The 27633-nt window shown below is 36.4% G+C and overlaps 1 pseudogene; it reads right to left on the minus strand.

Moving 5' to 3' along the window:
- Positions 1 to 27633, minus strand: part of LOC132010586 (large ribosomal subunit protein eL19-like) — a 48762-nt pseudogene that overhangs the window by 10769 nt on the left and 10360 nt on the right.

A 27633-nucleotide genomic window follows, 5' to 3' on the forward strand; every position in this document is an offset into this window, starting at 1 on the left:
AACTCTAGTTTGTTGGGAGAGTTTTGGTTACTGCTTTAATTTTCTTGTTGGTTATGTGTCGGTTCAGGTTTTCTATTTCTTCCTGTTTCAGTTTTGGTAATTTATACATCTCTGGGAATGCATCCACTTCTTCTAGATTGCCTAATAATATAGTTACTCATAATAGTTACTCATAATATGTTCTTATAGTTATTTGTATTTATAAGTTATTTGTATTTCTGTGGTGTTGGTTGTGATCTCTCCTCTCTCATTCATAATTTTATTTATTTGGGTCTATTCTCTTTTGTTTTACATAAGTCTGGCCAGGGGTTTATGGATCTTATTAATTCTTTTGAAAAAACAACTCCTAGTTTCATTTATCTGTTGTACTATTATTTTGGTTTCTACTTCATTGATTTCCACTCAAATCTTTATTAATTCTCTTCTTCTGATTTAGACCTTATTTGCCATTCTTTCTCCAGCTTCTTTAGGAGTAAGGTTAGGTTGTGTATTTGAGGACTTTCATGTTTCTTGAGGAAGACTTGTAGTGCTATATAATTCCCTCTTAGGACTGCCTTTGCTGCATCCCAAAGATTTCAACAGTTGTATTTTCATTTAATTGTTTCCCTGAATTTTTTTAAAAGATTTTATTTCTTTGACAGCAAGAGAGGGACAATGAAAGCAGGAACACAAGCAGGGGAGTGGGAGAGGGACAGCGGGCTTCCTGCTAAGCAAGGAGCCTGATGTAGGGCTCGATCCCAGGATCCTGGGATCATGCCCTGAGCCAAAGACAGACACTTAATGACTGAGCCACCCAGGTGCCTGTGTTTCCCTGAATTTTTAAAATCTTCCTTAATTTTCTAGTTGACCCATTCTTTCTTTAGTAGGATGCTCATTAGCCTCCATGTATGTGAGATTTTTCTAAATTTCCTCGTGTGATTGACTTGCAATTTCAAAGCACTATGGTCTGGAAATATTCAAGGAATGATATCCATCCTTTGGTACTGGTTGAGACCTGATTTGTGATCAGTTCTGAAGATTATTCCATGTGCACTCCCTAAGAATGTGTATTCTGTTGCTTTAGGACAGAATATTCTGAATATATCTATGAAGTCCCTCTGGTCCAGTGTGTCATTAAAGCCCTTGTTTCCTTGTTGATCTTCTGCTTAGATGATCTGTTCATTGCAGTGAGGAGAGTGTTAAAATCTCCTACTATTAAAGTATTATTATCGATGGGTTTCTTTAAATATTTTTATTAATTGGTTTATATAATTGCTCCCATGTTAGGAACATAAATATTTACAATTGTTAGATCTTCTTGTTGGATAGACCCTTTAATTATCATATAGTGCCCTTCCTCATCTCTTATTACAGTCTTTGGTTTAAAATCTAATTTGTCTTGGGGTGCCTGGGTGGCTCAGTGGGTTAAAGCCTCTGCCTTTGGCTCAGGTCATGATCCCAGGGTCTTGGGATCGAGCCCTACATCGGACTCTCTGCTCAATGGAGAGCCTGCTTCCCCCTCTTTCTCTGCCTGCCTCTCTGCCTGCTTGTGATCTCTATCGGTCAAATAAATAAACTTAAAAAAATCTAATTTGTCTCATATAAGGATTGCTTCCCCAGCTTTCTTTTGAGGTCCATTAGCATGACAAATCGTTTTCCACCCACTCACTTCCAATCTGGAGGTGTTTTGGCATCTAAAACACATCTCTTGCAGAGAGCATATCAGTGGGTCTTGCTTTTTTATCCAATCTGATACCCTGTGTTTTTGGATTGGGACATTTGGCCCATTTACGTTCAGAGTAACTATTGAAAGATATTAATTAATTGCCATTGTATTACCTGTAAAATCTCTGTTTCTGTATATTGTATTTGTTCCTTCCTGGTCAGTGTCACTTTTGGGCTCTCACTTTGCTTTAAATATCCCCTTTAATATTTCTTGCAGGGCTGGTTCAGTGATCACAAATTCTTTTAGTTTGTTTTTCCTGGAAGAGTTTATCTCTCCTGTTTTGTGTGTGTTGCGTTTGAGGAGTTCATTATAGATCCTGGATATCAATCTTTTGCCTGTACTGTCATTTGCAAATATCTTCTCCCATTCCGTGGGTTGCCTTTTTGTTTTCTTGACTGTTTCCTTGGCTGTGCAGAAGCTTTTGATTTTGATGAAATCCCAAAAGTTCATCTTCACTTTTGTTTCCTTTGCCTTTGGAGACATATCTTGAAAGAAGTTGCTGTGGCTGATCGAAGAGATGACTGCCTGTGTTCTCCTCTAGGATTCAGATGGATTCCTGTTTCACATTGAGGTCTTTTATCCATTTTGAGTTTATCTTTGTGTACGGTGTAAGAGAATGGTCGAGTTTCATTCTTCTACATATAGCTGCCCAGTTTTCCCAGCACCATTTATTGAAGAGACTATCTTTTTTCCACTGTATATTTTTTCCTGTTTTGTCGAAGATTATTTGCCCATATAGTTGAGGGTCCATATCTGGGCTCTCTACTCTGTTCCACTGGTCTATGTGTCTGTTTTTATGCCAGTACCATGCTGTCTTGGTGATCACAGCTTTGTAGTAAAGCTTGAAATCAGGTAACGTGATGCCCCCAGTTGTATTTTTGTTTTTCAACATTTCCTTAGTGATTCGGAGTCTCTTCTGATTCCATACAAATTTTAGGATTATTTGCTCCAGCTCTTTGAAGAATACCAGTGGAATTTTGATCAGAATAGCATTAAAAGTATAGATTGCTCTAGGCAGTATAGACATTTTAACAATGTTTATTCTTCCTATCCAAGAGCATGGAATGGTCTTCCGTCTTTTTGTGTCTTCTTCAATTTCTTTCATGAGTGTTCTGTAGTTCCTTGAGTACAGATCCTTTACCTCTTTGGTTAGGTTTATTCCCAGGTGTCTTATGGTTCTTGGTGCTATAGTAAATGGAATCGATTCTCTAATTTCCCTTTCTGTATTTTCATTGTTAGTGTAAAAGAAAGCCACTAATTTCTGTACATTGACTTTGTATCCTGTCACGTTGCTGAATTGTTGTATGAGTTCTAGTAGTTTGGGGGTGGAGTCTTTTGGGTTTTCCATATAAAGAATCATGTCATCTGAGAAGAGAGAGAGTTTGACTTCTTCATTGCCAATTTGGATACATTTTATTTCTCTTTGTTGTCTGATTGCTGTTGCTAGGACTTCTAATACTATGTTGAACAAGAGTGGTGAGAGTGGGCATCCTTGTCGTGTTCCTGATCTCAACGGGAAGGCTGCAAGCTTTTTCCCATTGAGGATGATATTTGCTGTGGGTCTTTCATAGATAGATTTGATGAAGTTCAGGAATGTTCCCTCTATACCGATACTTTGACGCATTTTAATCAGGAACGGATGATGGATTTTGTCAAATGCTTTTTCTGCATCAATTGAGAGGACCATGTGGTTCTTCTCTCTTCTCTTATTAATTTGTTCTATCACATTGATTGATTTGCGAATGTTGAACCATCCTTGGAGCCCAGGGATGAATCCCACCAGGTCATGGTGGATAATCTTTTTAATGTGCTGTTGGATCCTGTAGGCTAGGATCTTGTTGAGAATCTTAGCATCCATATTCATCAGTGATATTAGTCTGAAATTCTCCTTTTTGGTAGGGTCTTTGCCTGGTTTGGGGATCAGAGTAATGCTGGCTTCATAGAAAGAGTCAGGAAGTTTTCCTTCTGCTTCAATTTTTTGAAGCAGCTTCAGGAGAATAGGTGTTATTTCTCCTTTGAAAGTTTGGTAGAATTCCCCAGGGAATCCATCAGGTCCTGGGCTCTTGTTTTTTGGGAGGTTTTTGATCACCGCTTCAATCTTGTTACTAGATATTGGTCTATTCAGGTTGTCAATTTCTTCCTGGTTCAATTTTGGGAGTTTATAGTTTTCCAGGAATGCATCCATTTCATCTAGGTTGCTAAGCTTATTGGCATATAACTGTTGATAATAACTTCTGATGATTGTTTTTACTTCCTTGGTGTTCGTTGTGATCTCTCCCTTTTCATTCATAATTTTATGTATTTGAGCTTTCTCTCTTTTCTTTTGGATTAGTGTGGCCAATGGTTTATCAATCTTATTGATTCTTTCAAAAAACCAGCTTCTAGATTCATTGATACATTCTACTGTATCTCTGGTTTCTACCTCATCCATCTCAGACAATCATATCAAATAATGGGCAGAAGATATGGACAGACACTTCTCCAATAAAGACATACAAATGGCTATCAGACACCTGAAAAAATGTTCATCGTCACTAGCCATCAGGGAGATTCAAATTAAAACTACATTGAGATATCACCTTACACCAGTTAGAATGGCCAAAACTAGCCAGACAGGAAACAACACGTGTTGGAGAGGATGTGGAGAAAGGGGAACCCTCTTCCACTGTTGGTAGGAATGCAATTTGGTGCAGCCTCTTTGGAGAACAGTGTGGAGATTCCTCAAGAAATTAAAAATATAACTTCCCTATGACCCTGCCATTGCACTACTGGGTATTTACCCCAACGATACAGATGTAGTGAAAAGAAGGGCCATCTGTACCCCAATGTTTATAGCAGCAATGGCCACGGTTGCCAAACTGTGGAAAGAACCAAGATGCCCTTTAACGGACGAATGGATAAGGAAGATGTGGTCCATATACACTATGGAGTATTATGCCTCCATCAGAAAGGACGAATACCCAACTTTTGTAGCAACATGGATGGGACTGGAAGAGATTATGCTGAGTGAAATAAGTCAAGCAGAGAGAGTCAATTATCATATGGTTTCACTTATTTGTGGAGCATAACAAAAAGCATGGAGGACATGGGGAGTTAGAAAGGAGAAGGGAGTTGGGGTAAATTGGAAGGGGAGGTGAATCATGAGAGACTATGGACTCTGAAAAACAATCTGAGGGGTTTGAAGTGGTGGGGGGTGGGAGGTCGGGGTACCCAGTGGTGGGTATTATAGAGGGCACGGATTGCATGGAGCACTGGGTGTGGTGAAAAAACAATGAATACTGTTATGCTTAAATAAATAAATTAAAAGTAAATAAATAAAAAAAAGAGTTTATCTCTCCTATTTTGATTGACAGACTTTCTGGATAAAATATTCTTGGTTGCATATTTTTCTCACTTAGCACACTGAATATATCATGTCAATCCTTTCTGGCCTGCCAACTCTCTGTGGTTAGGTCTGCTGCCAGTCTTATTATTCTAACCTTGTAGTTTACAGACCTCTTGTCTTGAGCTCCTTTCAGGATTTTGTTTTTGTCTCTGAGATTTACAAGTTTCACTATTATATGTCTTGTGTTGAACTATTTTTATTGATTTTTGAGGGGAATTCTCTGTTCCTTCTGGGTTTAAATGTCTGTTTCCTTCCCCAGATTAAGGAAGTTCTCTGCTATAATATGCTCCAACATACCTTCTGCCCCTCCCCGTCTCTCTTTTCACTTCTTCTGGGATCCTAATTATTCTAATATTTTTTCACTTTATGTATCATTTGTCTCTTGAATTCTCCCTTCATGATCCAGTAGTGTTTATCTCTCTTTTTCTCAGTTTCCTTATTCTCCATCATTTTGTCATCTGTATCACTAACTCTGTCTTGTGCTTCATTTATTCTAGCAATTAGAACCTCTATTTTTTATTGTACCTCATTAATAATCTTTTTAAATTTTGACTTGACTGGATTTTAGTTCTTTTATTTCTCCAGAAAGTACTTTCCTAGTGTTTCCTATGCTTTTTTCAAGCCCAGCTAGTATCTTTATAATTGTTATTCTGAAATCTAGTTCTGACATCTTACTTACATCCATACTGATTAGGTGCCTGGCAGTCAGTACTGCCTCTTGTTCTCTTTTGTTATGATGAGTTTTTCTGTCTTGTCATTCTGTCCAGAGAAGAATAGATGAACAAGAGAACAAAATACTGGAATGACAACAATGACCCTAGAAGAAATATACACTAAACAAATCGGAAGAGACCTGAACCAAAGGAAAAAAAAAAAAAGGTGAAAATTAAAGAAGAAAGAATATAATCTAACAGGTGAACAGAATAGAGCAATACACTGAATCCTGTGTGTATTTTGGTTTCTTCATTAGAAAACTAGATCTCAAAATTGTAAAGAAAGAAAAACTTGTATATACACAAAAATAAAATTAAATATAATGAAAAGATAGAATATAACTGTAAAAAATGAAAAATTAAAAATGATTTTTAAGAGAGTTGATAAGATAAGAAATTGATTGGAAAAGGAAAGAGAAAAAAATGAAAATTGAAAAACTAAAGAATTGTAGGGGGAAAAATCCCCATGAAATCTATATATTATTTTCCCTTAGCACTGGAGTTTTGCAGTTCTCTATGATTGGTAAACTTGGTCTTAGCTGGATATCCTTGCTGTTCTTCTGGGGCAGGGGCTTGTTGCATTGAATGAATAGAGTTTTACACTTTAATCAAATTTATACACCTTAAGTCTGGAAGGCATAATTAGCATGCATAATGATAGATTAAGGGCCAACAGAACTCAACAGGTAAAATCAAATTGGCTGAAGTTAATATGATAAAATGTAACTGAAGATTAGCAAAAAATCCTGTATTTCCGTTCAGTAATTCAATCATCCATAAACAGGGAGAGCTTATTGAACAGCGGTTCATATGAAAAAAGACCTAGATTTTCAATTGGTCAAATGCTCGCTATGACCACATAGTTGGCAGAAAAACAAATGTAATTCATCCACCCCACCCAGGCAAATAAAGGCTTATTTTATTGAATAATGATGGAGCTATACAATTCTGGAGGCCAGTATGTACAGGCAAAAGAGGGGAGCCTTAGTTCTTGGTCTCTGTCCTGTTCTTTTCCTTGACCTGGAGCTATTCCTCCCAGCACTTATGTACTTCCTTGACCTTAGACCTGTGTGTCTCAGCTTGGTCAGCATCTTCTTGCTACCCTTGTTGGCCTCCAGCTTATGAATGTGTTTCATAAAAATCAGCTTGTTTTTAAACACATTCTCCTTCACCTTCAAGTATAGGCTGTGATACATGCAGTTGTCAGTCTTCTTATATTCACTGCATCTCCTGAGCAGCCAGCTCTGACTTCTCATGCAGGTTACTTCTCAGGCATTTGGCAGTGCCCTTTGCATACTTGTGCCTGTTATACCTGCCTTTATAGCAGGGCAAGGTGTTTATTCAGCACTGAGTGTGGGAATGGTCAGTGAATGTTTTCTGAATGATCAGTCCATCTTTTTTTTTTTTTTTTAAAGATTTTATTTATTTGACAGACAGAGATCATAAGCAGACAGAGAGGCAGGCAGAGAAAGAGGAGGAAGCAGGCTCCCTGAGAAGCAGAGAGCCTGATGCAGGGCTCAATCCCAGAACCTTGGGATCATGACCTGAGCCGAAGGCAGAGGCTTTAACCCACTGAGCCACCCAGGTGCCCCTGATCAGTCCATCTTTGATTAGCCTCCAGATCCACTGATAGGAGTTGGTGTGGGTGATTTCTTTTGCCTCATTGGGTTCCAACCAGACCTTTTTACCACAGTGAAGGATACTATAAATGAGCCTTTTTTGAAGCCTCAAGGCTGCTGTTCAGTTTTCAATAAGCAGTTCTAGGAAGCAGATCAGAGAAGATAACCAGTCTGCTCTTACTATGTACTGATTCATATTCTCAGGCTCCACCGATGCAACACACACTTACCCAGCACCTCCCAGAAATAGCTAGCTGGTCAGTGCTGCGTGGTAATAGAGATAATCAAGGACTTGAGGAGTTTTTTAGCTGATGTTATATCATATTTGGGCTGAGTTCTGGTGCCACATTTTCGAGATATTGATGAACAAACCATAGCTGGATGCAGGAGAGTTTTATTTATTTAAATTTTTGTGTTGTTATTATAGTATTTATAAATGCTTAAATGTTGATGAAATTGATGGATAAAAATTTTTCGCAACAGTCCTGCCATGTTTTATTCCTTCTTACAAAAGTGAAAAACAAAGTCTAAGAGAGGTATAGTAACACCTATAGTAACACCACTAATTAGTGGCAGAGTCTGGGTTTGAATTCATTTTTGTTTGACTCCCAAAATCCATGCTTTTTCTAATGTGCTGTTCATGCCATTGTATTAAAAATAAATGCTTTCTTTTTCTGATTTATTGATGTAAGAATAGTAAAAGACTTACAAACCCAGAGCCCAGAAATACATGGATGGTCAATTAACTTACAACAAAGGAGCCAAGAATATACAATGGGAAAAGGACATTCTCTTCAATAAATAGTGTTGGGAAAACTGTACAGCCACATGAAAAAGAATAAAGCTGGGCCACTATTTGACACCATATACAAAAATTAATTAAAAATGAATTAGGATTTGAACATCAGACCTGAAGTCTATTTGAAAATAGGCTGTAAGCTCCTTGACACTGGTCATGGTGATGATTTTTTTTTAGGGGGTTGATATAATATTTGAGAAATAATAAATAATCCTGCATATCATATATTTATAATTTTTTCTATAGCCCTCCAGATATGCTATTTTTTCTCTAAACGTTTCCCTTCAGGCTGCAACTTTATTACATATAATTCAAGTAAGGGTACATGAAATTTTAGTTTTCAAAATAAATAAGTTTTATTTACTGAGTAAGTCACTATAAAGAAACTTACAGTAATGAAAATATAAATCATCTGTTTTCAGTAGGCTCAGTTAATAGTATTGTGGTTTGATATGGTAATGGATATATACATAAATATACTTCATAGAAAATAAAATGCATAAGTAATAGAAATACATTAATATTTTAAACTACTCATTTTCCCTAGAGACATAATAACTAGTGCCAAAAATTTGTATGTACAATCAAGGTAATAACCACATCGGTAGCTTTGACTGACAAATTTTGATTAGTGATCCTTAAGTGCATGTTTCAGTGAAAAAATATGAGTAATACTTTGAGATAATTCCCCTTACCCTCCATAAAACAACCTGGCCATCTTCCAGTGGAAGGGAAATTGTGATATCTTAGAAGAGACTTTGGGGACTTATATGAAATTACACTGTAATCACTTCTTTTAAAAGGAGAGTGCACCCTTGCATGAATTTACACACACACACACACACACACACACACACACACACACATACTGTCACCAACACCACCAACACCCCACCATCAACACCAGCAATAAAAACTTCTAAAGGGAGATCTGTAGTTTGGACAACATGTTTCTTGATCAGCATCCCTGAACTGTTAGGGTCCCACACTGCTGGGGGGAATATGCTCTGTATTTAATGTGAAAGCCCCAGCTGTCTATTTCTTAGAGGAACATTTGTTTTTCAGAAGATGATTTTGGCTTCCAATGACCCCAACATGTCTTTTAGCAGAGAGAGTGTCGTGAAGGATTAGGCTGGGATGTTGAGACAATGGTTATGGAAGTTAAGTTTTTAAAATCCGTGCAGTTCATTGGTAAGGGCTAACGTGACTGGCAATGACAGAAATACAACCTTAAACCCAGTGGGGAAGAGAAGTATTTTACAACATTCTTCAGGCCTTTGTTTTCTCTCATCTGCCTTTTCTCTAAGGCATCTACATTAAAGAATGAAATTTTTAAATTAATTTTCACTTTCCTGTACCTTTATTGTCTTTATTCTCATAGCCTCAGCTGGAGTAGGACATTTGAAATTGATGAGAAACATTATGAGTTGTCTTGTGCTCTGGTGAAGAATGCAGTCTTTACTAGAGGCAGCATGGGTTCGAATCCTGTTTTTGCCACTGATTCTGTTAAGAGGCACTTTTCTAGGCACTGAGAACGTAGCATAAAAAAAGACAAAATCTCCACTATCAGGAACAATATTTAGTAGCTTTAGGACATTACTCTGTAATTCAGCTTCCTCCTCAATGGCAACTATAAAGGCATCTACCTCTTGAGCATGTTTTAAGCCTTCACTGAGTTAATATATACAAAATCCTTAGTCCAGAGGTTAGCCATCAAAAACATTTCATAAATGTTAAATATTACATTTCACACCTTTTTTTCAGTTGAGGGGGGATGCTGTTGACTTGTATTTTTGTGAAGTGTAACACACACTCTTGTACCTGTGTTCCCTTTTCAGGCATGGCTTTTGGGGGAACCCAAAATGACACAGCCCTTCATTGGTGGTGTGTGTTCCTCATATCTTCTCCCACTCAGTTGCTTGCATTTCACTTTTTTAATAGGACTTTTTAATGAAAAGAAGTTCTTAATTTTAATGTAGACCAACTTCTCAATCCTATGTCAAATGTTTTTGTGTCTTAATTATGAAATTCTTCACCACCCTATTATCATGAAGATAAGAATCTTCTATATTTTCCTCCAAACTTCTATTTGTTTTTGGAGTTACAGTCTATCTGGAATCAATTTTGTGTATGGTAAGAGGAATAGGAAGTTTCTCTTTTTTTTTTTTTTACATTGGAATGCTTAGTTGACTGTGGTAGGCAGAATGATGGCCTTGCAAAGATGTCCATGTCCTAATCACAGAGATCTTCATGGCAAAGGGAACTTTGCAGATATGACTTCAAGATGGGGAGACTATCCTGGGTTTTCTGATCGGACCACATTTAATCAAATGGGTCCCTAAAACAGGAAAACCTTTCCAGGCTGTGGTCAGAGAGAGATGTGAGTAGGGAAGAATAATCAGAGAAATGCAACATTGCTGGCTTTGAAAATGGAGCAAGGGGGCCAAGAGTCAATGTGGAACAGTGAGTTGGGAACCCCGGAAGCTTCTAGAATCTGAGCATGGCAAGGGAATGGATTTTCTCTTAGAGTCTCTAGAGAGTAACACAGCCCTGCCAGTACTTTGATTTATCTCATTGTGACTTGTGTTGGATTTCTGACAGAAAGAACTGTAAGTTAATAAAGTTCTGTTGTTTTAAGATAAGTCTGTGGTTATCTGTTATGACAGTTATACAAGATTAATGCATGGACCCAGCACTATTTATGGAAAAGATAATCTTTCACCCACTTTTCTGCAGCTCTACTTTTGTCATAATTGTGTGTCCAACCAAGCAGTAACTGTTTCTGCATTTTTTATTTTGTGTCAGTGGGCTTTTTGTCTGTTTTTGTGAAAGTACTGTCCTCCCTTAGCTTATATTGCTTTTTAATATTTTAGACATAATTTAATAATTCCTGTAAATAATTCTCAGTAGGGCAAAGTTTCCCATGGTGTTCTTTAACAGTGATTTAGCTCTCCTTCTTTATATTTCAATATAAACTATATAATCACCTTGTCAGTTTCATCAACAATAATAACAAAAACTTTCTGGGATCTTGATTGGTATAGTACTTCCTCCATAGATCAATTCAAGAAGTTGATGTCTTCATAATACTTAATAATACTTCATAATACTTCATGATTTTGAAAAACTCATTGATGACATTTTTGTCATTTATTTCATCTTCATTAATTTTTCTTAATAATGCTTATAGTTTTCAATGCAGAGGACTTACAAAACTTTATTAGATTTATTCTTCAGCATTTAATCTTATTTTATTGTAAACAATGTGTTTTATATTTTTTCCTTTTTTTACTAATGTATACAATTTATTTTTGTGTATTATATATATAGTTTTGGTACATCGATTTTTCCAGTAGCTTCATTAATATATTTATTAATATCAAAATTTACCTGTAGTTTTTTGGGAATCTACTTATACAACCATATGATCTGTGAATAATGACAGTTTTCTTTTCCTGTCCTTACAACTTTTATTTCATGTTTTGCTTTATTCCAAAGCTAGAACCTCTAATACAGTGGTGAATAAAAGTGAGGACAGCAGGTATTTATTCTGTTCTTGATCTTAAAAAAAGTTTCAATATATCCTCAAAAAGTATATTAGTTGTATTTTTTAAGAAATACTTTTGATTAGATTTGAAAATTCTCAACTATTACCAGTTTATTAGGAGTTATTTTGTGATCATACTTTTTATTTTGAGATAATTTGTAGATTTTTTTCCCCATTTTTTTTTTTTTAAATTCTAGTCAGTTAACATGGTATCATATTGGTTTCAGGAGTAGAATTTAGTGATTCATCACTGACATACAACACCCAGTGCTCATCATAACAAGTGCCCGTCTTAATACCCATCACCCATTTAGCCCACCCTCCACCCACTTTCCTCCATCAGTCTTCAGTTTGTTCTTTATCATTAAGAGGCTCTAATGGTTTGCTTCTGCCTTTTCTTTTTCCCCCTTCCCGTATGTTCACTTGTTTTGTTTCCTAAATTCCACACATGAGTATATCTCCTATCTTCTTTATCCATTCATCAGTCGATGAACACTTGGGCTGTTTCCATAGTTTGACTGTTGATAATGCTACAATAAACATTAGCGTGCATGTTCCTCTTCACATCTGTATTTTTTTATCCTTTGGGTAAATACCAAATAGTACAATTGCTGAATTATAGGGTAGTTCTATTTTTAACTTTTTGAGGAACCTCCATACTATTTTCCAGAATGGCTATACCAGTTTGCATTCCCACCAACAGCATAAGAGGGTTCCCCTTTCTCCATATCTTTTCCAACATCTGTTGTTTCTTGTGTGTTAATTTCAGCCATTCTGACTGGTGTGAGGTGGTATCTCATTGGAGTTTTGATGAGATAATTTGTAGATTAATACAAAGTTGTAAGAAATAACATAGAAAGATTCTATGTATTCTTTACCCAGTTCCTTTCAATGATAACATCTTGCAGAGCTATAGTATAATATTATAATCAGGACTTTATATTACAATCCACCAATCTTATTCAGATTTCCCTAGTTTTACTTGTACTAATGTGTATTTAGTTTTGTTCAGTTTTACCTCATGTGTAGTTCCTATATCTACCACCAAACTCAAAATACAGAACAGTTGCATCACTACAAAAATTCCTCCTGTTGCCTTTTATAAGCAAAGGTTTTTCCCTTCTATCCTCTTCTTCCTTACTATCCCTAACATCTAGTAAGCACTGATTTTTTTCCCTATTTCTAAAATTTTTATTTTTAAAAATTGTATATAAATCCAATAAGTCATACAGTAATGAATGGGATTGACTTTTTCACTCAGCATAATTTCTTGGAAATTCATCCAAATTGTTTTGTATATAAATATAGTAATTCATTCCTTTTTGTTGCTGAGTAATATTCCACAGTACAGATACATCACATTTTGTTCACATTGAAGGACCCCTGGATTGTTTCAATTTTTGATTATCATGAATAAGTCTGCTATGAACATGCATGTATAGATTTTTGTGTGAATGTATGGAATGTATGGAAATTCATCCCATGAGTGCAATCGCTGGATCATCTGGAGCCTTTATGTCTAGTTTTATAAGAAAGTGCCAAACAATTTCTCAGTGTAACAGTACCAAAGAGGTTTGTTTGTTTCTTTGTTTTTGAGTCAGGAATAAATGTTAAAGTTCATCAAATGCCTTCATCATCACCTGTTTAGATGATCTATGATTTTTCTCCTTTATTCTGTTACTGTGGTGAATTATGTTGTTTAATCTTTGAATTTAAAAGAACCTCACATTCTCAGCTAAATGTAACTTGTTCAGGATGGATTATCTTTTCTTTTCTTTTTTTAAGATTTTATTTATTTATTTATTTGAGTCAGAGAGAGAAAGAAATTGCACTAGTTGAGGGGAGGGGTAGAGGGTGAGAGAGAAGCAGGTGCCCTGATGAGCAGGGAGCCTGTGGGAACTGATCCCAAAACTTGGGGATCATGACCTGAACCAAAGTCAGACACTTAACTTACTGAGCTACCCAGACATCCCTGGGGCAGATTATTTTTCCTATGTACTTTTTGACTTTGTTAATATTTTGTTCAGAATTTTTGCCTCTGTGTTAATTAGTGTAAGTTTTCTGGAAATTTTCCTTTCTCATGACATCCTTGCAGGGTTTTGGTATCAGGGTTATGCTGCCTTAGAGAAGTTAAGAAATATTTCTACTTTTTGAAATATTGTATGAATGAATTTGTGTGAGTTCCGTGTTGCTGTTTCTTAACTATTTGATAATATTTACTGCTGAAGTCTACTGGGCCTGGAATAATTTGTGGAAAGGTTTTAAATTTTGGACTAAGTAATTAGAGATTTATTCCTATTTTTTATTCTTTTGTCATATTTGGAAAGTTGTCATTGTTTGTTATTAATTTCCAGCCCAGTTGTGTTTGGGCTGCATATTCTGTACAATGCCAATCATTTGAAAGCTTATGGAGACTTGCTTTTATGACCCAAGGTAAGACCAACTTTTGTTCATTTGCTTTTCTATTGTTAAATTACATGTTTTGTATGTGTGAATTAAATCATTTTATTAGTTGTATTGTTTAAATATTCTTTAACTTTACAAAGTTTGATGTTTGTTCTATCAGTAACCAGGAGAAATATCAACAACTCCCTCTCTATAGAAACATTATTTTCACTTGAGGGTCTATTTTTGTTTTATAAAATGTGATTATATATTTTAAGTGCATACTGCTACATCTTCATTGTAAACTGTTTCATCATTATGAAGATTCCCTTTTTAACTCTAGTCATATTTTTGCCTTAATATTATTTTGTTTGATACCAATTTAGCTACATAAGTGTTTGTATGTTATGATTTTGTCCATCTTTTAACTTTTTAAAAAGATTTTATATATTTATTTGAGAGAGAAATAGCACAGAGGGAGAGTGAGAGGAAGAAACAGACTCCCCACTGAGCAAAGATCTCAGGTCTCAGGTGAATCCCAAGATCCTGAAATCATGACCTGATTTGAAAGCAGACACTTAACCCACTATACTACCCAGGTGCCCCCATCTTTTAACTTCTCTATATATTTATAATTAAGATCTACCTACTATTGGCAGTCTATAGTTGCTGTGTTTTGTTTTTAAAATCCAGTCTGAGGAGCCGCTGGTTGGCTTAATTTATAGAGCATGTGACTCTTTACCTTGGGGTTGTAAGTTAAGGCTTCACATTTGGTGTGGAGCTTACTGAAAATTTAAAAAAAAAAAAAAACTGGTGTGAAAATTATTTATTTCCGGGGGCATTTATATTTAATGTGAGTACCAATATATTTGAGTTTAAATATACTGTATTAGTGTTCAGTTTTTATATGTCATGCCCATTTCTTTTCTCTTTCCTGCATTCTTTTGGATTGATTTCAATATTATTATTGTTTCATTTAATGTTCTATTAGTTAAGCTATACCCAGACTTCTGACCTATAGAAGCTGGGATACAATAAATGGCTTTGTTTTAAGCCATTAAATTTTTGGTAATTTGTTATATAGCAATAGAAAGTAATGCATTCTCCTTCATATTTGAAGGGTATTTTGCTGGAAAAAGAATTTTAGATTGGCAATATTTATTTTTCAGAACTCTGTAAATCATTCCAGTGTGTTTGGGTTGTCATTATTTATATGACTAAGGCAGCTTCCAGCTGAATTATTGCCTTTCTGAAGATAATCTCAATAATTCTTATTCTTTTTAAAGAATTTCTCTTCCTCATATGATCTCCCTGATATGAGGAAGTGGTGATGCAACATGGGGGCTTAAGGGGGTAGGAGAAGAATAAATGAAACAAGATGGGATTGGGAGGGAGACAAACCATAAGTGACTCTTAATCTCACAAAACAAACTGAGGGTTGCTGGGGGGAGGGGGTTTGGGAGAAGGGGGTGGGATTATGGACATTGGGGAGGGTATGTGCTTTGGTGAGTGCTGTGAAGTGTGTAAACCTGGTGATTCACAGACCTGTACCCCTGAGGATAAAAATATATTATATGTTTATAAAAAATAAAAAATTCATTAAAAAAAAAAGAATTTCTCTTCCATTTTCATCAATTTACTTTGATGTGCCTAGATTTTTTTTTTTCTTTAATCCTGCAGAGGACTCATGGGGCTTTTGAATTCTTCTTAAATGGATTTATATTTGTCTGAGGAGTGTCTAGAACTACTAGCAATGCAAGTTCACTTTGATATAGTATCTGGGATTAAGATTTCATAGGAGTAGGCTTAATCTTAATCTCTATACTCTTATGGTTTAGTCTTTGGGGTATTTACTAGGACCTCCCTACTCCCCACCCACATTCCTTGATTAGCCCATTATCCAGTTTTTGTCCTCCATCCAGATGAAGGTATTAAAAACTCTGCTCAACTTTTTATTCATCTCTTCCATAGTTGGTATATACTTTTAGGACAAAAGTAACCAAACTGGTAGGCTCTCCTGTATTGTTCCACCCTAAACCTTTTCCTTCCTTTCCTTAATCTTAGCCCTAATGATCTTCACTGCCATATTGGCTTTGCAATACCTACAGGTAGATTTTTTGAAAAAGTTTGTCGAGATTTTCTGGGGGCAACTGGTTAAAATTATTCTGTCTGCCATTACCAGAAATTGAAAATTCATTATGGATTTTAAAACATATCCCCCAGCAGCTTTCAACTTATTGTGGTCCCTATTGTAGGCTACTGGTTTTTAAGTCAGTTCCCAGCAAGTGTGTCAGATTCTTAGATGTTTTTACGAACATTTAATCAATGTTAATATAATTTTAAAGAATTCATTGGTCATTTAGAATATGTGTCATCTAGGTAAGGTCTTACTGAAAATAGGTGAAATCTTAGACTGATTTCATGCTAATAAGTCTGTACAAAACAGGAAACGAAAAAAAAAAATTCAATACAATGAGGTATTGCATCACCCCATTAGGATATATATAATTTAAAAAGTGTCCACAAAGATGTGAGGAAATAAAAATGCTTATTCACTGTTTGGGCTTTACAAAGCAGGCTGGCTGTTCCTCAGAAGGTTAAATACAGTGTTACCATATGGGTCAGCAATTCTACTCCTAGATATATACCTAAGAGAAATGAAAATTTATGTCCTTAAAAAACCCTGTACATTGGGGCAGCTGGGTGGCTCAGGGGTTAAGCCTCTGCCTTCAGCTCAGGTCATGATCCCAGAATCCTGGGATCAAGCCCCACATTGGGCTCTCAGTTCCACGGGGAGCCTGCTTCCCCCTCTCTCTCTGCCTGCCTCTCTGCCTCCTTGTGATCTCTGTCTATCAAATAAATAAAATCTTTAAAAACAAAAACGAAAGCAAAAACAAACCCTGTACATGAGTGTTTGAAGTAGCATTATTTATAATGGTCCAACAGTGAAAACAACACAAATAGCCATCAATGATGAATAGATAAAATGTTGTACAGCTACACAAGGGAATATTATTCAGCAATAAAAAACAATGAAGTACTAGACATACTACAACATGGTGAATCTGGAAAATTTTATGCTGAATGAAAAAAGCCACTCACGAAGGACCACATATTTTATGATTCCATTTATAGGGACTGGTCAGAATAGGAAAATCTTTAAAAACAGAAATTAGATTAGTGGTTGCCTAGGTCTGAGGGGGTTGAGGAGAATGAGGAGTTATTGTAATGGGTACAAAGCTTCTTTTTAGGATAATGAAACATTCTAAAATTGATTGTTAAAATGATTGTACCACTCTGTGTATAAATTTACCTTTAAATGAGTGAATTGTGTGGTACATGAATTATATCTCAATAGGTTGGTTATATATAAAGAACAATCTGTGCTATTGACTCCAACTTCAAAAGGATTTCAAAAAGTATGAGAATTGTGGTGTTGGTATAAAAGCAAAACAAAACAAAACAAAAACAAAAACAAAAACTAGGGCACCTGGGTGACTCAGTCAGTTAAGCGTCTGACTCTTGGTTTCAGCTCAGGTCATGATCTCAGATCCTGGGATGGAGCCCAATGCTCAGCAGGGAGTCTGTTTGAGGATTTTCTTTCCCACTCCTTCTGTTCCTTCCCACTTTCTTTCTCTAAAATAAATAAATAAATCTTTAAAAAAAAAGAAAGAAAAAGCTCAAATCCATACTGCATTCAATAATCTTTCTTCTGTTGGTGAAAATGAGTTGTTTTTCTTATTTTCATCTATCTTTTTTATACTTTTGGAGGGGAGAGGATTTGGATGATTTCAGATTTTAACATTGAATCATTTGTTTATACGATTTTTTTAAAAAAATATTTTATTTATTTATTTGACAGAGAGAGATCACAAGTAGGCAGAAAGGCAGGCAGAGAGAGAGAGGAGGAAGCAGGCTCCCTGCTGAGCAGAGAGCCCGATGCGGGACTCGATCCCAGGACCCTGAGATCATGACCGGAGCCGAAGGCAGCGGCTTAACCCACTGAGCCACCCAGGCACCCTGTTTATACAATTTTAAGTATCATTTGAAAATGCCCATGAATAGACTCCTAAAAATAAATTAAATTTCAAGGAGAAATATTTGATGTAAACTTTCCTTATAAAATGTTAGCCAAATGACTCCTTGATGCTCTTCTGACCAAAGTTGGCTGAAGAAAATTGATAGAGTTCCTGGTTGAGACTACACACTGACTAAAAGAGAACTAGAATAAGTGCTCATTTCTTGGGTATTCTAATTTCCTCTTACTGTAAAACATTTGGTTATAACTTGAAGCTTAGCTCTTTCTTTTAATAAGCTTTAGGGAAAATCACCCCATTTCAAAAAATTGTGTGTAGTTAACGGCAAATTCACTTCTTTTGTCTTTTCATATGTGATGTGAAAATTAAGGGATTAAAAAAGAATGTCCACTCATAAATGCTGAAAGTGCAGTCAGTATACCTGCACCTAGATAATCAAATCTTAGATATAAAAACATTTTATTTATGTTTATTCATTTATGTATTTATTTCCAAATTACTGCTCTGGGAGCCTTCATAGGAACAATAGTAAGAATGAAGTGAATTCATATACTCTTTTTTTTTTTAATGTTATATTAGTCACCATACATTACATCATTAGTTTTTGATGTAGTATTCCATGATTTGTGTATAACACCCAGTGGTCTAAGCAATATGTGCCTTCCTTAATACCCGTCACTGGGCTAACCCATCCCCTCACCCTTCCAAAACCCTCAGTTTGTTTCCTGGGGTCCCTAGTCTCTCATGGTTCCTCTCCCTCTCTGATGTTTTCCCCCTTCATTTTTTCCTTCCTCCTAATGTCCTCCATGCTATTCCTTATGTTCTACGAATAAGTGAAACCATATGATAATTGACTTTCTCTGCTTGACTTACTTCACTTAGCATAATCTCCTCTAGTTCCATTCATGCTGATGCAAAAGTTGGGTATTCATCCTCTCTGATGGCCAAATAATATTCTATTTTATATATGGAAGACATCATCTTTATTTGTTCATCTGTTGAAGGGCATCTCAGTTCTTTCCACAGTTTGGCTATTGTAGACATTGTTGCTATGAACATTGGGGTGCATGTGCCCCTTATTTTCACTACATCTGTAACTTTGGGGTAAATACCCAGCCATGCAATTGTTGGGTCCTAGGGTAACTCTATTTTTAACTTTTAGAGTAACCTCCACAACGTTTTCCAAAGTGGCTGTACCAACTTGCATTCCCACCAGAAGTGTAAGAGGATTCCCCTTTCTCCATAACCTCTCTAACATTTGTTGCTTCTTGCCTTGTCAATTTTTGTCATTCTAACTGGTGTAAGGCAGTATCTCAATGTGGTTTTGATTCAAATTTCCCTGTTGGCTAAAGATGATGAAGATTTTTCATGTGTCTGTTGGCCATTTGTCATGTCTTCTTTGGAGAAGTGCCTGTTCATGTCTTCTGCCCATTTTTTTTTTTTTATTTAAATGTGATTGTCTGGTTTTTGAACATTGAGTTTGAGGAGTTCTTTATAGATCTTGGATATCAGCCCTTTCTCTGTAGTATCATTTGTAACTTTCTTCTCCCATTCTGTGGGTTGCCTGTTTTTTTTTTTGTTTGTTTGTTTTGTTTTTGTTTTTAAAGATTTTATTTATTTTACAGACAGAGATCACAAGTAGGTGGAGAGGCAGGCAGAGAGAGAGGAGGAAACAGGCTCCCCAATGTGGGGCTCCATCCCAGGACCCTGGGATCATGACCTGAGTCGAAGGCAGAGGCTTTAACCCACTGAGCCACCCAGGTGCCCCACCTGTTTGTTTTTTTGACTGTTTCCTTTGCTGGGCAGAAACTTTATATCTTGATGAAGTCCCAAAAGTTCATTTTCGCATTTGTTTCCCTTGCCTTTGGAGACCTGTCTTTAAAGAAGCTGTTGTGGCTGATGTTGAAGAGGTTACTTCCTATGTTCTTCTCTAGGATTTTGATGGATTCCTGTCTCACATTGAGGTCTTTCATTCATTTAGAGTTTATCTTTGTGTATGGTGAAAGAGAATGGTTCATTATTTATTGAACCATTTATTGAAGAGATTGTCTTTTTCCCATTGGATATTTTTTCCTGCTTTGTTGAAGATTAGTTGACCATAAAATTGAGGGTCCATATCTGATCTATTCTGTTTCATTGATCTATGTGTCTGTTTTTGTGCCAGTACCATGCTGTCTTAGTGATCACAACTTTGTAATATAGCTTCAAATCAGGCAAAGTGATGCCTCCAGCTTTGTTTTTCTGTTTCAACATTTCCATGGTGACTCAGGGTCTTTTCTGGTTTCATAAAAATTTTAGGATTATTTGTTCTAGCATTTTGAAAAATGTCATTGGTGTTTTGATCAGGATGGCATTGAAAGTATACATTCTTCTGGGCAGTATAGACATTTTTATAATGTTTATTCTTCTGATAAAAAGGCAGGACCCAACCATAAGCTGTCTATAGGAGATAATTTTGAACCTAAAGATACATCAGACTGAAAGTGAAGGGATGGAGAACTATTTTTCATGCCAGCAGATCTCAAAAGAAATCTAGGGTAGCAATTCTCATATCAGACAAACTAGATTTTAACCTAAATACTGTAGTTAGTGATACAAAAAGACACTATATCATTCTTAAAGGGTATATCCAACAAGAGGATCTAACAATTATAAATATCTATTTCCCAACATGGGAGCAACCAACTACATAAGCCAACTCTTAACGAAATAAAGAGACATATAGATAATAATACATTAATAGTATGGTACCTCAACACTCTACTCTCAGCAATAGACAGATCATCTAAGTAGAAATTCAACAAAGAAATAAGAGCTTTGAATGACACACTGGACCACATGGACCTCATAGATACATACAGAGCATACCACTCTAAAACAACAGAATACTCATTCTTCTCGAGCACACATGGAATTTTCTCCAGAATAGACCACATACTGGGTCACAAATCAAGGCCCAACTGATACCAAAAGATTGAGATTATTCTCTGCATATTCTCAGACCACAATGCTTTGAAACTGGAACTTAATCACAAGAAAAAATTTGGAAGAAATTCAAACACTTGGAAGCTAAAGACCATCCTGCTTAAGAATGTTTGGTCAACCAGGAAATCAAAGAGGAATTTAATTCATGGAAACCAATGAGAATGAAAACACATCAGTCTAAAACCTATGGGATACGGTAAAGGTGGTCCTAAGGGGGAAAATACATAGCCATCTAAGCCTCACTCAAAAAAATAGAAAAATCCTGAATTGACCAACTTTACACCTTAAAGAACTGGAGAAAAAGCAACAAATGAACCATAAGCAAGGCACGAGAAGAGAAATAATTAAAATTACAGCAGAGATCAATGAATTAGAAACCAGAAATACAGTAGAGCTGATCCACGAAACTAGAAGCTGGTTCTTTGAAAGAAGTAGTAAGATTGATAAACCACTGGCCAGACTAATGCAAAGGAAAAAAGAAAGGACCTAAATTAGTAAAATTATGAATGAAAGGGGAGAGATCACGACTAATACCAAGGAAATAGAAACAATCACCAGAAATAATTATCAACAACTATATGCCAATAAATTAAGCAACCTGGAAGAAATGGATGCATTCCTGGGAACCTATAAACTGCTAAGACTGAAACAGGAAGAAGGTGACAACCTGAATAGACCAATAACCAGTAATGAGATTGAAGCAGTGATCCAAAACCTCCCAAAAAACAAGAGTCTAGGACCTGATGGATACCCTGGGGAATTCTACCAAACATTCAAAGAAGACATAATATGTATTCTCCTGAAGCTATTTCAAAAAACAGAAACAGAGTTCCCTCTGTTTCTTCCAGACCCATTCTATGAGTCCAGCACTACCTTGATCCCCAAACCAGGCAAAGACCCCATCAAAAAGGAGAATTTCAGACCAATATCCCTGATGAAAATGGATGCCAAAATTCTCAACAAGATGCTAGCTGATAGGATCCAACAGTGCATTAAAAGGATTATCCTTCACAACCAGGTGGGATTTATCTCTGGGATGCAAAGGTGTTCAACATTCACATATCAATCAATGTGATAGAACACATTAATAAGAGGAGAAAGAAGAACCATGTGATCCTGTCAATCGATGCAGAAAAAGCACTTGACAAAATATAGCATCCTTTCCTGATTAAAACTCTTCAGAGCATAGGAATAGAGGGAACATTCCTCAATTTCATAAAAAACAGCTATGAAAAGCTCACAGTGAATAACACTCTCAATGGGGAAAAGCTGAGAGCCTTTCTCTTAAGATCAGGAACACGACAAAGATGCCCTCTCGCTGTTGTTCTGTTGTACTGTTGTTCAACATAGTACTAGAAGTCCTAGCAATAGCAATCAGACAAAAGAAAGAAATTAAAGGTATTTAGACTGGCAATGAAGAAGTCAAACTCTCTTTCTTTGCAGATGACATGATACTCTATGTGGAAAACCCAAAGACTCCACCCCTAAATTACTAGAACTCATACAGCAATTCAGTGATGTGGCAGGATACAAAATCAATACACAGAAATTGGTTGCTTTCCTATACACTACCAGTGTAACTGTAGAAAGGTAAATGAGGGAATTGATTCCATTTACAGTAGCACCAAAACCATAAGATACTTGGAATAATCCTAACTAAAGAAATGAAATATCTCTACCCTAGAAATTACAGAACACTTACAAAACAAATTGAAGAAGTCACAAAAACATGGAAAAACCTTCCATGCTTATGGATCGGAAGAATACTCTTGAACCAAAATTAGCAAGTTCATCACATCATTTGCAGAGTGGCAATGGGAAGAATAAGAATTAATGGGCTTTACAGAGTGTTTTAGGAAACTCTATGTTAATTCATACAAATAATATTGTCATAAATATGAGGGTCATATACTCCAAACCTCAAACTTGAACACACTATCTGATAATTTAGGGTGTATTTATGAGATCATTCTGGAAAATCCAGGCTTATAGTCATAGTAAACATGAACATTATGACACCCCAAATCAGTGTTATATACCTATATACCAGGTGTGCTGTTACTGCTCCTACCTGTACCCATGGCTGACACTAATGTAATTGTGACATTCTTCACTGCTCAGTGTGATTTGGCCGCACCACCAATTAGCTGGAGTTGGCCCTAATCAACAAGAAACCTCTTCACCATCTAGTTTAGAGGTATTTGTGACCTCTTGATCAGTTGGCACCACGTAGAAATGATTAAGCCAACTGGCCAGTGGGCAAAAAGTTTATTTGAAAGTATGACAAGTATGTGTAAAGATTGCTCAAACCTACCCTTTACTACTCAGTTTTTCTTTTTTTAAGTTCACATGGAAGCAAGCTAGTCACATAGAAGACAGTTAAACTGAATCTTCAGTGAACTTAAAGGTCTGCATGGTTTTCATCTCTTCTTCCCTTTGGACATGGTTCTCATCCTCAAAGAGTTTGTTGTCTAGTAAGAGGGAAAAAATTATAAACATGAAACTATGGTGCAAGGTATAATGTGAAAAAATTCTTTCACAATGATTAGAGTGTCCACAGAAAGGGACATTTCTCTTCTATTCAAGATAAGCAGGTACATCCATCTTGCAGTTTGTTTTCTATTTTTCTCGTCTGTTTTCATTTCTCTTTTCCTCCTTTGTTCCCTTCTCTTGATTAATAAAAAATATTAAGTATTCTATCTTAATTTCTTTATCGTTGCTGTACCTTTTTATTATTTATTTATTTATTTATTTATTTTGAAGATTATTTATTTATTTATTTGACAGACAGAGATCACAAGTAGGCAGAGAGGCAGGCAGAGAGAGAGGGGGAAGCAGGCTCCCCCCTGAGCAGAGAGCCCAATGTGGGGCTCCATCCCAGGACCCTGGGACCATGACCTGATCTGAAGGCAGAGGCTTTAACCCACTGAGCCACCCAGGTGCCCCACCTTTTTATTTTTTTAAGTGGTATTCTAGAGATCACATTATTCATCCTTAAATCATCACAATCTAGTTGGAATTAATATCACAACACTTCACTTCGTGTAAAATTAAGAACACTACAACAGCAGAATCCCATATACTTCCCCTCTCATCCTTTGTGCTATTGTTGTCATAAGTTTTATACATACATATGTTAAAAACCGATGATAGTTCAATGTTATTTTTGCTTTAAGCAGTCTGTTTTTAAAATTAAGAAATGAAAGTAGTCTTTGATAGTCTAATAGTGATTAATTCTTTCAGCTTTTATTTATCTGAAAATGTTTTTATTTTACCCTCATTTTTAAGGAAGATTTTCATTGGATATAGACTTGTGGGTTGATAGATTTTTTTCCTTTAGGAACTTTAGTATGCAATTTCATTGTCTTATAGTCTCCATTAGAAGTCAGCCATTTTTATATGTTTCTCTTTTTGTATGAAATATGTCTTTTGTCTTTGGAGACTTTCTCTTTATTTGGTGCTCATTAGTTTGACTATAATATTCCAAGGTGTGGTTTGCCTTGTATTTATCCTACTTGATATTTACTGAGCTTCTTATATTTGTGAACTGATACTTTTGACCAAATTTGGGAAATTTGGACCATTATATCCTCAAATATTTTTTTCTACCCCTTTCCTCCTTTCTCCCTCCCCGCTTCTCTCTCTCTGACTACAAAGATATGTAACTTCTTGATATTGTCTCACAAATTGAGCCTCACTGAGGTTCTGTCCAGCCTTATATCAGTCATTTTTTTTCATTGTTCAGTTTCTATTGAATTTGAATTATGCAGTTAATTATACAGTTAATTTTGTCTTCAAGTTAATAAATTTTTTTTAAAGATTTTTAAAATTTATTTGACAGAGAGAGATCACAAGTAGGCAGAGAGTCAGGCAGAGAGAAAGGGGGAAGTAGCCTCCTGCTGAGCAGAGAGCCTGATATGGGGCTCAATCCCAAGACCCTGAGATCATGACCTGAACTGAAGGCAGAGGCTCAACCCACCAAGCCACCCAGGTGCCCCAATAAATTTTTTTCTAAATCGGCAGTCGGTTGTTCAGCCCATCCATTGAACTTCTTCATTTCAGATATTGCACTTTCCAGTTCTAACATTTCCATTTGAATAACATGTGTTAATTTCAGCTGGTCTGGATTGACCAAATGCTGATCTGCAGAGATACCCTTGGTCAATGGTATAGAATTTATTATCTACAGATAAAAGATGTTCTTTAACCATCTAGAGGTAAAACAGTCACGAGAAACAAACATCTCTGTGTGAATGTCTGAGGGGGAAACTTGAAAATTTTGTTACTAAAAGCAAACTATTGTACTGGATATTGGTGTCTGATTCATTCTCCACTTTGATTCTTAACAAATGAGTTAACTTCCACATTAATGAAAGTCTATCATAGTTATTCCAGAATTAAAAGAAAGGTAGAGGAGATGGGAAGAAATAAAAAATAAGAGAGTCCAGAATTAGAATAGATTCTAAAAGAAAAGATGGAAAGATATTAAAGAAAAATTTAACCTCTTTCAAATTTTTATTAATTTGGTCTATCAGAGATCCATGCCAGAGAAGAAACTAGCCATTTTCAAATAATTGCTGTCAGGCACTGTGCTATATAGCTAACATATCTTATTTCCTTTTATTCATATAAAAACACTGAGAAATCTTTCTTATTATCTGTACTTTATAGGTGAAGAACAGAGGTTCAGTGAGGCGAATTAAGAATAGAAGTTGCTAAGCCTAATAATTAACTGAATCAGGTGGGCACACACACATTCCCTGGACCAGGTAAATTTTGAGTTTGATTTTTAACCTAGAAAAGAAAGTAAGAAAGATTGTGTGGAGTGCTCCAATGGCGGGGAGGTGTGCTGGGGATGGTGAAAGGTTGAACAAAAGAGAAGTTTATTGAATACAACACTGCAAGGGAGTGGCAGGCAGGACAGCGAAGGAGAGACTGTCTACCACAAGGCGGTGGGGAGAGGCTGCATTTACAGGGCAGAGTAAAGGAGTCTGAGGTATATGGAATTTTCCCCTTTTTTTGTGATCTTAAGAACTGTGCCTTGTTGCCATTGGTTGGTTAGGGTCTATGACTATTTTGAGGTGGGTCACTCACTGAGCCCTGTTTGTATTCCCCTCAGGGGTCACTGTGGGTCCTTTTGCCTTGTTTTGGTTTCCATTGCTTAAGCCTATTGCCTAGCAGCCTCCACAGATTGGAACTGGGTCATGTTTCTCCCATGAATTATCAGGAAATTGCCATCTTGTTTTCTGTCTAAACCACTGACCTTCACAGTGTCCGGCGGGAAATGCGCCTCTGTGGTTAGCTGGTCTTGACTTTTAATGGATGTTTGATAATGCCAAGGATGACGGTGACTAGTGGCTGGGAGGGCTGGAGGTCTCCACTTTAATGCAGGACTATAATTCAAAGCTTGCTTTGATTCTCTCTAGACAGAGAACCAACTTTGCTACATTAAATAAATTCCAGGGGGACATCAAAGTTCCAAAGTTTGTATCCCTTCCTCTTGTAAATCCTTCTCTGGATCGAAGTTAAACCTTCATCTCACCCCCACCTATTCCCATTTGCCTTTCTTCTTGACTCACTGATCCAACTCCAAAGAAAACAGTACCCAGACTCCATTCTCTACCATGAATTTGTTTGGTACCTTCCGTTTTCTTTCTGTGCCTCCCCTCATGGCCTTTGCACTCTATTCAAATAATTAGTGCTTCTCTGGGACTCACTTTGCTCCTCTGTAAAGTGGAAGACTTGATTTAATCATTATCTCTGCTTCTCTAGGTCCTAGGGATTCAAAGCATTAAGTCATATGATAGGAAGTGGACAGCATTGCCAACCAGAAACCTCCTTCAATAGAAACAGGTTTGCTTTCTGTCCACACCTTTTTTTTTTTTTTTTTAAATAGGATTTCATTTCAAGGGATCTGATACTAAAACAAATTTTAAACCATTGGATTAGGTTCTACCTTAGGCAGTCTAAGATAATACTCTAGGATTCTTCAATCTTAACAACTCTAACAGGGGGAAGAGCCATTTTACCCATTCATATTTTACATGTTTTCAGAGACTTAAAACCAAGTATATTTTTAAGAGACTAGATATAAAGCTTGGCTGAGTCCACAAGCTGGCAGCCCCCAGGGATAAATTCTTTTCTCGTGAAATCATCCAGTCACTCCTTAGGTATTAAAGACAAAACTCAGGTAGCTATTTTTCCCTGGCACTGCTAATTTGACGGTAGCTGGTAGCCAAAGAGTGTTGGTGATTTCCAGGCAGAGCCCAGGTGGGAGACTGTGACCTTAGCTCTCTCATCCTCCCTCCCTTCTGCTTGCCTGGCAGCTCCTCCCATTCTGGCTGGGTGGTGATAGAGCAGAAGTTTGTTTCTCTTCCGCCAGTCACTTCAAAGTTGCCATGGTTCCTGGAAATCTACCCCACCATCTAGAGGATCGCGGAGTGAGATGCAAAATTATC

Source organism: Mustela nigripes, chromosome 2, assembly GCF_022355385.1.
Source record: "Mustela nigripes isolate SB6536 chromosome 2, MUSNIG.SB6536, whole genome shotgun sequence".
NCBI classification, from domain to species: Eukaryota; Metazoa; Chordata; class Mammalia; order Carnivora; family Mustelidae; genus Mustela; species Mustela nigripes.